Here is a 7,985-nt window from a genome sequence, read left to right on the forward strand (position 1 = left end):
AGGAAAAATGGAGTCAATGGGTTGGAAAATTGTTGGTGGAGCAGATGACTTTGAAATTGAGGCCGAGACTCGAAAGCAACCAAAGGGTGGATATATGTACTTCTAGTAAGTATCAATGTCTTTTTGTTATTATTGTTGAAATGGTAATTGGATTAAAGTATCGATAAACTTTAAATTGATTACAAATTTTAAATGTTAACAGTATGGCCGAATGCAAAAGGATGAAGGGAGATGGCACACAGAGCGGTTCGGTATGTAAAATGAAATTGACATTGAGTAGTATTAGTATTTAGTGTTAATGTATTGATTAAGAAACGTTTATGTTTAATATTAGGTGAAAAAAGATGTGAGGTCCAAATGGAATTCAATGAGTGATGCTGAAAAGGAACCTTACATCACACAGTCAAGGAATGATAGTAAAGAATACAAAGAACGGAGGAAAGCACATGAAAATAAGGTATTCATTAAACTTGTAAATACGTTGATACAAAATATATAAGAACTATAACATTATATATTGTTAAAAAATGTAGGAAGTGTCGACAAGATGCAGCATTAAAAGGGTGAATTTATTAATTAAACACCTTAAGGAGAAGGGTCAGTTGAATGTGCTGGGAGAAATAGGTTTTGGATCGTTGATCGGAGTAAGGGATCGACCTATTCGGAGGGAATTGTGTCGATCCTTGATGGCACAATTTGACGTCAGTCAATGTATGGCTAAGTATGGTGATTATTCATTCCCTCTGGGGGTATCGACTGCTGCAGCCGTATTGGGGGTACAAAACAAAGGCAAAAGTGTTATAGAAGTCTGTAGGAGTAAGAACTGGAAAGCACTTGCCTCCAAATATGGTTTGAATCATAAGGTGACATATACTGAAGTTGAAGAGGATATCAAAAGTGGATCTTACTTGGGGGATGAGCTGAAGGCCCGAGTTCTATTGTACCTTGTCGGTATATTTCTTTGTCCAACGGGTGATACGTCAACGAACAAGGAATATATGAAGCTCATTTGCGATGAAGGCTTGAAGGGTGAATTCAATTGGGCTGAATATATCCATTCGAGATTGATTGAATCAATTATCACCTTTAAAAAGGGCAGCCAGAGATACCTCAAAGGGTGCATAGCAATCTTAGAGGTAAATGAGTTGAATCACTTTTTTGTGTTTTTATAAAAAATATAAATTTTATTATAAATGCAGGTTGCACTGTTCGATTTTTGGTCGGGCTGTGAGGCAGTGCCGGCTTATGAAAGAACCGGAGTGGCACGCATCCGTGCATGGGGGAAGGAAGAGGTGGTTAGAGTGATGGTGAAGTTGAAGTTGGATAGAGGGAAGAAGCAAGAAATGGTAATAAATGTAATTAAATAATATTAAGAATATAATCAATGTCTTAATATTGTAATTTAATTTTTTGAAGGTTATTGGCAAGGATGTAGAGGAGGCAGTGGAGGCAGAGGAGAAGAAAGGAGGGATGGTTGTATTGGGGGATGAAGGTGAGTGGGACGACGGTGAAGCAAAACAGAGTAACTTCGACATTTTGATGTCTGAATTGGCTGATATAAAAAAAATCCAATTTAAAATCATGCAAAGACAATCAAGAGTCGAAGAGAAACTTGATCAAGTCGTAGAGAAACTCGAGAGGCATAAGGGGGTAGTGGAAGGAAAAATAGATGGAGTGGTGAAAGAAGTAGAGGTGTTGAGGGGTGAAGTGGTGAAAGAAGTTTCGGTGTTAAGGGTGATATTAAGATGGTGACGGGAGAAAAATTTGAGGGAGTGGTGAAGGAGGTTGTTGATTTGAGGAGTGAACTTACGGGGGTGAAGGGGTGGTTGATAAATACTCGGATGAAGGAGCTCAATTGAAGGGTGAAATAAAAGATATGAAGAGCTATGTAGAAAAAAAGTACGATGAACTGAAAAAATATGAAGAAGAAAGAGGGAGGAGGAAGAAGAAGAGATGGAAGAAATGAGGAGGAAGGAAGTCGATGTCATTTATACACCGGAGAGTGTTATAGCAGCAGTTTTGGATTTGGAATGTCCTGCACCCCAGAAGAAGAAGCAGAAGGTAAGTTTAATAAAAGAATACTTAATTTGATTTTTATTATGTTGTTGTGACAAAAATTTGTATGCAAAATTGTAGGTTGAAAAAGCGGACATTCCAACCGGAATTGATGACATCGAAGCTGCAATTGTGATTATTTATGGAATAGCGAGTTAGAATCGGGGTAAGTGAAATATATTGTTTTGTGAGTGATATTAAATATTTCATGACAATATATTAATCCTAATGATTCATACAGATATTCTGTAATATCAATGGGAAATCAATTCACTACTGTATACGACGTTGCAACGTTGAAGCCTACGGAATGGGTTGGCGGTGTGGTAAGTAGAAAGTAGAAAATAAATAAAACTTATTGAATATGTTCTGATTGTGTAATTAATTTTGTTAGGTTATCGATTTGCTCGCCTGGACCATATGCTACGATTCTCAAAAGTCACACCGGAGGATTGGCTACCTTCCATACCTCTTAGTGGTGAGTTAAATTAATAAATATTGAAAAGTAGTGTTATAGACGGTAAATTAATAATGTTTGTTGCGTAATTACAGCAACAGGCGTTGGAAGGCAACAACAAAGAAAGTGTTGAGGGTATTTCTACCTTCTGGGGTGTCATATTGGATAACTATGTGAAATTGACCGACTGTGAGAAGGTAAGACACCATACCAATTGCAAATGATGTTTTCGGATATAGAATGTTGAATTTTGTCAAATTGGGTGTGAAATTTGTTGCAGATAATGATCACAATAAACTACCATAATTCACATTGGTATCTGTTGGTGTTGGATATGGTAGATCATGTTGTAACAATATATGATAGTATGTTTACAACTGAAGCAGCTAAACAGAGAGTGAATGATGCTAAGAGATTGATATGTATGTATGTATGAAAGGACATTATGTAAATTATAATGCATAATTTTTTTGGTGCATAACTTCTTCTATTTTAATGCAGATTAAAATATTAGATTCTTATAATAAGAAACGCATTTGGGTTGAGTCATGTGGATCTCTAGGAAAGTATCCCTTGAAAAATTTCAAATTTGTGGAGCATAAGAAGAATAAGCAATTGAATGGGTATGAGATGTTATCACAAATAGAAAGCTTAATTTATGCAGTATTCATCATATTGACATGTGTGGTTTTCAAATTTTGTAACAGATATGATTGCGGCATGTATGTGATGATGTGGATGGAATCGATCGGTTCTACAGGGGCAACTGGTGATTTTGTAAGTGGATAGAAAAAATTGTTTGTGGTAAAATTGTTAAAAGTCGTAGATTGAATGCTGTAGTTGACAATACTTAACGTTCTGACAATTTGAATATAGGTTGTTGGAGACTGGGATCGATCGCGAGTATTAAACGATCTCGTAAGCCACAATCAAAATGAACGAAGACAGGAGATAACAAAAGCTGCAATATTACATAAGAATAACAAAAGGATGCAATGATGTAAATGTCGAGTTAATTTTGTATAAGATTTATAATTTTGTATACGATTTATATTTTTGTATGTGAATATAATTATGAATGAGATGAGAAAAGTTAGCAGTATGTTGTTGTACATGTTTCTTATACACATTAAGGGTCATGTTGATACTTGGAAGTAAAAGGCAAATTTACAATATGGCCAACAGGGTGCACCCATAAAGTGTCGATCCATATATAAAAAAGTGTCGATCCCAAAATCATCGAACCCAAAAGTATAATGTAATATGTAATTTTTTAATCTAACCGGTACAATTATACCGGTTTTATGAGAGAATATGTCTAAATAATGTGTCGACACTAATATAGTTTGTGTCGATATTTTTTTTCCAGAATGAATTAAAAACAAGGTGCACCCATAAAGTGTCGATCCCACAATCATCGAACCCAAAAGTATAATGTAATATGTAATTTTTTAATCTAACCGGTACAATTATACCGGTTTTATGAGAGAATATGTCTAAATAATGTGTCGACACTAATATAGTTTGTGTCGATATTTTTTTTTCCAGAATGAATTAAAACAAGGTGCACCCATAAAGTGTCGATCCATATATAAAAAAGTGTCGATCCCAAAATCATCGAACCCAAAAGTATAATGTAATATGTAATTTTTTAATCTAACCGGTACAATTATACCGGTTTTATGAGAGAATAAGTCTAAATAATGTGTCGACACTAATATAGTTTGTGTCGATATTTTTTTTCCAGAATGAATTAAAAACAAGGTGCACCCATAAAGTGTCGATCCATATATAAAAAGTGTCGATCCCAAAATCATCGAACCCAAAAGTATAATGTAATATGTAATTTTTCAATCTAACCGGTACAATTATACCGGTTTTATGAGAGAATATGTCTAAATAATGTGTCGACACTAATATAGTTTGTGTCGATATTTTTTTCCCAGAATTAATGGAAAACAAGGTGCACCCATAAAGTGTCGATCCATATATAAAAAGTGTCGATCCCAAAATCATCGAACCCAAAAGTATAATGTAATATGTAATTTTTCAATCTAACTGGTACAATTATACCGGTTTATGAGAGAATATGTCTAAATAATGTGTCGACACTAATATAGTTTGTGTCGATATTTTTTTCCCAGAATTTATGGAAAACAAGGTGCACCCATAAAGTGTCGATCCATATATAAAAAGTGTCGATCCCAAAATCATCGAACCAAAAAGTATAATGTAATATGTAATTTTTCAATCTAACCGGTACAATTATACCGGTTTTATGAGAGAATATGTCTAAATAATGTGTCGACACTAATATAGTTTGTGTCGATATTTTTTTCCCAGAATTAATGGAAAACAAGGTGCACCCATAAAGTGTCGATCCATATATAAAAAGTGTCGATCCCAAAATCATCGAACCCAAAAGTATAATGTAATATGTAATTTTTCAATCTAACCGGTACAATTATACCGGTTTTATGAGAGAATATGTCTAAATAATGTGTCGACACTAATATAGTTTGTGTCGATACTAATTTAAATATCAAGTGTTTTCCACCGTTTATATAGTACTCTTAATCGAGAAACCCTAAACATAAATGCAAGCAGGCAGATCTTCCTCTTTCTTCCTTCTACCGTTATCATAAGTGACGATTAGATATTCAGGTAAATTTATCGATATTTTATGGGTTTGATTGATTTCTATATTGGAGTTTTTATCCTGAATGTGTTTGTGTTCCATTGTAATAGGGGTAGCATCCAACCAAAATGGCTCCAAAACGTCAGCGTCAGAAGCGAGGTCTTCTCAAAGCTCTTCTCAACCCAGTTCTTCTCAACCACCTCCTTCTGTAACAAACGATTCTTCTGAGGAAATCAGGTCCTTCGAAACTCTGAACTTTAGATCCGACATGGAGAAACAAAGATGGCAGACGAGTTTTAAAGTAAGGAAGATTCGTCCCGAACGTGTCATTGACCTGGGTTTCTTGTTGATGATAAATATGCATTTAGTTTTAAATCCACATTTACATCTTGGGGTTGGCTTGAATTCCTTGGTGTAGAACCAAGATATTATCCCAACCTAGTTAGAGTCTTCTACAACAATGCTTCCTTACAGCACGAGCCTAATAAGACTAATATAATAGGAATTAATACACATGTCATGGGGAAGGATATATATATCTCCAGAAACTATTGCGGAGGGTTTAGGTGTAGCGAATACAGGGGATTCAGATGAAAATGGTGTAGATTGGTCTACAATTAAACGGGTTACTAGAAATAGCCCAATTCACCTCGATGTAGAGTCGAGAGTGTTTCACAAAATTCTCACATGGTATATCCGGCCTAGTGGGGGAAAACATTCAACGCTTCGAGACAGCGATTATTGGTGGATAGCAAAGTATAAATCCAAAACGGCTCCAAACATTGCAAAACTCATATTTAATACAATTGTATATATGGTCACAAAGGGAGCAACAATTTCAACTACACTACCATATGGATGTGTCATCACCCATCTGTTGAAGAAGAAGGAAGTTGATTTTTCGCATGACGCCCCTGTTCGATTAACCCGCAAGATTGACATGGTATTTATTAAAAAAGCGGGATATGATTTTGTTGAAAAACTCGGTTGGAAGCGTGTCAGGGAGGTCGGATTAGATCAAGAGAGGGAGGAAATGGACCCCGTTGGCCATGAAGAAGAGCAACCAAGTGGAGACGCAATGATGGAAGAAGCAACAGTTGCAGAGGATGTCACAATTAAGACCGTGATGGAATACATGGTCAATTTTCGGGAGCATATTGATTCCCTTGTGAGTGGAATGCGATCCGATATTTCATCATTGCAACGTGAAGTCTCCATGTTGCGTAACGAATTACGTCAACGACATCAAACGAGTTAGGTAATTCATTATCTATGTTTCTTAACATTTACACGTTCTGAACTTTATTTTATTTTCTTTTAACAGATGTGGACAACCAAGCGGTCGCAGAAGATGAAGCTGACGATGAAGATGACGATGATGATGATGATGACGATGAAGCTGGCGATGAAGATGATGACGATGATGATGATGATGATGAAGATGATGATCCAAACAAGTATATCGTGTCTGCAACGCCGCCTTCAAGAAAACTTTTAATTTTTGATCTCAATGGTGTCTTTGCCTACATCCCAAGACTGCCGGCAGGTTTTAATTCTATTCTTTTGTATCCATTATTTTAACATATAAGCGTAGAACTTTAATCTCATTTTCTTCATGTTGTAGATGTTGTCCTCAGAAGAGGATTATTTGAATTTATGCAATTTTGTGTCGACAATTTTGTTGTTGCCCTTTGGTCTTCAAAGATGAGGTTAGAACATGTTTGAGGCAATTGAATTACTGTAGTCAAAATCGTTAATATACATTTGAATGTTAACATTCAAACTTGATTACAATCTCAGGCATAACGTCGACCGTGTACTTGAGAAACTACCTGTATTTTCCGAGCATTTTCTATTCGTGTGGGTAAGATGAATGTCATTACAGTTTGCTGACTTTTCGTTGTCTATGATTCCTACATATTTATGTTCGACTGTTTGTGAACAGGATCAAAAAAAATGCAAAACATACGATTCTGTTACCTACTGTAAAGATCTCAATGATGTTTGGAACGCGTGTCCAGATTTTAACGAGCTAAATACACTTTTGGTCGATGATTCAGCGGAAAAAATGATTTATAATCCGGTAAGTTGCATTTATGCAATATGTTTCTGATCAGTTGAACAGGTGTTCAGACATTGATTATTTTAACAACTTATGTGTTTATATAGAAATACAATTACATATGTCCACATACCTTTGACGCTGCTTCCCATTCGAACGACAAAGCTCTAGGTATGACACAAATTTATTCATGCTTATGCGAATTTAATTTATTGTTAGTAAAATTGCACCTCATTAGTTTGATAATTGAAATTATTTATGTATGTCCTCAGAAAAAGGCGGAAACATACGAGAGTATTTGGAAAATTTGTTGAAGGCCTCTAATGTTCCGGACTTCGTTAGAAACAACCCTTTTTCATCGGATTAATTTTGTTTGTCGGTACATTATTTGAACATTCTTGTGTATTTAAATTTTGGTGTGATTATATTGTATGTATATTTTCAATAATTATTCCATATTTGCTTCTATGTGTACATATACATTTGAGTGTCTATACTTTTTTAATATATTGTAAAGTATCTATCCTTTTTATAAAAGTGTCTATACTTTTTTCACTGTGGAAAACATTAATTTAAGGTTATCTTTTGAGTGAGTTTTAAGATATTAATTTAGTAATTATAGGCGTCTAATGATTAATTTTTTACGTTACGGTATATATTATTGTTAAATTAAAAATTCTTAATATTATTTTATAAAATATCAAAACAATCAACTAATTTTTTGTGCAAATGAAATTATTAAATTAATATTGTAGGTGGAAAACATGAAACAT

Source organism: Hibiscus syriacus, unplaced genomic scaffold (assembly GCF_006381635.1).
Source record: "Hibiscus syriacus cultivar Baekdansim isolate YM2019G1 unplaced genomic scaffold, ASM638163v2 tig00110957_pilon, whole genome shotgun sequence".
NCBI lineage: Eukaryota > Viridiplantae > Streptophyta > Magnoliopsida > Malvales > Malvaceae > Hibiscus > Hibiscus syriacus.